Below are 4,026 nucleotides of genomic sequence, written 5' to 3' on the forward strand. Positions count from 1 at the left end.
TCGCCAATTGACGCCAATTGTGACATTTTGCAACCAAAAAATTTGATCGCCAACTGTGACATTGTGCGACCAAAATTAGTTTGGTCGCCAATTGTTACTTTTCGCGACCAAAACTGTTGGTCGACAAAAGTGAGTTTCCACGACCAACAAAATTTTTGGTCGGCAATAGATGTATTTTTTGCGACCAAAACTCTTGGTCGGCAATTGTCATTTTTTGCGAAAAAAAATAATTTATTTGTCGCGACTAATAAATTGGTCGCCAAAGCAGGAAAATAATACACTTGTAATATTTAGCGAATTCATAATCAAAATAGGACGAATTCATTATCAAAACAGGTCTTATTATAAAATTTTCTATATCCAAGTTTCAATACATAACTCAGCAGCAGCAACATTGATTCCAAAAACAAGGAACAATTCACAAAACCCTATTCTAAACCCCAAAAAATAAAAAACAATTCATTCCAACAAAAATTTAACATAATTAGCATCAATTTCAAAAAAAAAGAACATCTGGTGTTAACAAGGTTGAGTATTGTTCAGTATTGTTGTTGTTTTTTATGTAGGGCATCCAGCTCCTTTTTTATGGAGGCTCCCACTGTAAAAACAAAAACAAAAGAAGAAGAAGAAGAAACAAGTCATAGTAACAATCAAATTACAAGCACGGTTCAAAGTAGTACAAGTTCATATTTTTCAGGCATATTGTAGACAAATCCTCTTCATTGTTGTAATTACTTCTACAATCCAAAGAACCTAAATAACGATAACTATTTGTTCAAACTTCAGTTGAGGGGAAAATTCTGACATTTTCTCAGTGTGTGAGAACTTTTGTTGTGCTGTGGATTCATGGTATGATGGTATTGTTTGATTAAAGTGAAACTACAGCACAAATTAAGAAGTGAACATAAGTCATTCTTACGTTTGCTGTCAAGAAGAACAATAAACAAGTAGGTTTTTTTTCTTGAATTGCTTCCGCATTTTGTTTTTCTAAAATATATGTCAAATAAAATTTATGTAAAGCAAATGTTTTCTCTAATATACTCTATCATGACAATAATGTCCACCAGTCAGGAACATTTGACATCCCAATCAACTGAGTTAAGGGAGCGTATGATCATAATTAATGATTTTATCAAATTTACTAATACATGTATTAACTTACATATCTGATTACAGATTTGCTTTGAAGTACTTTACATACTACATGATCATTTATATTCTAAGATTCCAATCTTTATATTCTACACTGAATATTAGTTTTTCTAAATAACTGTAGAGATGTAGATCAGAAACAATCAATATGACTACCAAATAGCATGTTAGACTACTAGCCCAAAACATATAGGTGGTTTGGAATATTCTAAATAGGTGTACTTTTTGACTTTTTATGAAATATGAGTTTGGTATAGGTTGACTTTTTTAATATAATATCAAGTTTCATGTGCTAAAATTGCCTTCTTCCTCCATTCCTTTGCTTAGGTTATATATATATGTTATAGGCTTTGCTTGGATTTCAGATTTGTGGAGAAATTTATGGATGAAAAAAGAAATAGAAAAATAACTTTTATTTCTTCTTTTTTTTCCCTTAATAAATTTCTCTACAAATTCAAGATCCAATGTTAATGTTGAAACAAAAGCAAGTAGTCTAATATAGGAATGCTAAAGGTAACACGCAAATTATTATTATTTTTTTTGGGTGCGTACCTTGGGCTTTTTATCTTTGTCAATTAGCATAGCTCTGGCACGCTGCAAGTTTGATGTTACATGATTGAAAAATAAAATTATAATTTACAATAAGATAAAATAAAATTATATCCTTTCTGTACGTGTTCTGTGTCACTTTTGCTTTTTTGTCAATTTTGTTCATAAAGTTCCTAATTTGAGTCAAATTTATCCAATTTTAGATGACCATCTAAATCATTAAAGGATAATAATAAAAATCAAAAATGTTTCCTAAAATTTGAGTTTTGTAAAGTGACAACTTTATTAATTTAATACCTAAAATTGTAAGAATATGCTTTATCTTCTTCATTAGTGTATAAGAATTAAAGTGACGGAATTAAAAAAACTTGGGGAACTAATGTGACACGGAACACATACTTCGAGGATTATATGTAGATTTTTATTATTACTGCATTAATGATTTTAATAGTCCATTTGAAATAGAATTAATTCGATTAAAAAAAAAAGAAACAAAATTAAAATTTCAAGAATAAAAAATGATACCAAATACATGTTTTAAGGATCATACACCTATTTTATCCTTTAGAATATATGAAAACGATAGATTCTATATACCTCATAGAAATCATTGTTCACAGTTCTTCGCATGAAATGACGACAGAGAGTAAATTCACGACTGAGACAATGTTCAAGCTTTAGCACCCTTCCTTCTCTAATCTAATCAAGAACCAAACAAGATTATGTTAAGAGTGAAATAAACAATGGTTGAATCTGTAGTGCGCACCTTCCAAGGGAGTGCATGATGCACACCTCAAAGTTTATGGTTTGATGTATGCAAAATTACAACTCAATTACATCAGGCCATAACTCCAACCATTAGTGACGTAGTCTTATCTAGGAGTTATGATCAGATGTAATTGGATCGTAACTTCAATAAAATTGTATCGTAAATGTGCCCACATCTTGTCATAATTGAAATAGATGCTCATTATGTACAAAAAAATTATATTCATACATAAAATTTATACAAAAAACTAGACAAGAATGATGTGACATTGCCATTATTATAAATAAATCTATCTTCAATAGTGTTTTGTTTTGAAATGAAAGATCCACAACAAGCCACATCATTATGTATGAAAATTATATATGAATTTTTTATTTGTATAGCATTACTCTTATGTACACCTGTAAGAGGGTACACAATACAAACTGAGACACAAACAAATGTGCCCTCTCATCTTAAGTGTTGCTATAATGCACTTGTAACAAGGAATTTTCCAAATGAATTCAATGAAAATAAGAGAACTTTTATTATTATTCTTACAGATCGTAAAGTAATTTTAAGACTTGTTGGTGAAGCTGACTTCAAAGAACTTATTGCCTCAACAATCCACTTTTCTGTTCCAGTTTCCATTTATTCTTCCTAAATAAAAGAAAAGAACCAGTGAAAACTTATTGTTTGGGTTAGTTGCACTTTCGATTCCTAAAGTACATGCTCTTTGTCATTTGAGTTTTCAACATTTCAATTGTACTAATTTCATTGCCAAAGTATTGAATGTATCCTAAAGTAGTTCTCGAGCTGACATCATCCATAAAAGCTCAGAATCAAGGATAAATTTGGAAACAAAAGATATACTTCAGCAAAAAGGTTATTGCGATAACTTTTTGGATGACGAAGTTCAATTTTGTTTCCAAATTGAGTTTTGATTCTGATGGCTAATACAAATGGTGTCGAACACGGGATGTAACACCCTCAAAATAATAACATTAAACCCATTAATTAAGAGATTCATTAACATATGAAATAACCACATTATTCCATTCATCAGAGTTTCATTACATAAGTATTACATGTTAACAACAAAAGCAAAATGCCCTATGGGCTTACAGCTTTCCAAGTTAACACTTGGTTACAACAAAAAGAGTACTAACTCATTTACACATTAAGCCCTTGGCTTGAATTTACATGTAATACATCAAAAACAAAACGACAAAAAATATGTCCGCCTCTAGCCTCCCAAGCTATGTCCTTGGAGGTGGCATGCTACCTGTACCTGAAAATGATATTCCCATATAGGGTGAGCCACAGCCCAGTAGAAATACACTAAACCAACCATGAACAATGACTAAAAGATTAGCAATTGATAGATGGCCAACACTGATACATTCACATAAATCACATATTTATGTCATACGACTTATGAGTCCAAGTTACTTTTCATTTTCCCTTTTTCAACAGATAAGCATGTTAGCTCTGTCATCATCTCAACAGATATGTATAAAAACTATATCCCACATTCACAGATAAGCATATAAGCTATATCCACATTCTCAACAGAT

General features: G+C 30.8%; 1 long non-coding RNA gene across 1 annotated transcript; it reads right to left on the reverse strand.

Annotated features, from left to right (window-relative positions):
* Positions 1 to 320: 320 nt before the first annotated feature.
* Positions 321 to 3,399, reverse strand: LOC114297018 (uncharacterized). Its single transcript, XR_014343174.1, has 3 exons — positions 2,299 to 3,399; positions 1,705 to 1,746; positions 321 to 598 (listed from the first exon to the last, which is right to left on the reverse strand). It is a non-coding gene; the product is annotated as an uncharacterized LOC114297018 (long non-coding RNA).
* Positions 3,400 to 4,026: the final 627 nt, after the last annotated feature.

This window comes from Camellia sinensis, chromosome 10 (genome assembly GCF_055761805.1).
Source record: "Camellia sinensis isolate YWXY chromosome 10, ASM5576180v1, whole genome shotgun sequence".
NCBI classification, from domain to species: Eukaryota; Viridiplantae; Streptophyta; class Magnoliopsida; order Ericales; family Theaceae; genus Camellia; species Camellia sinensis.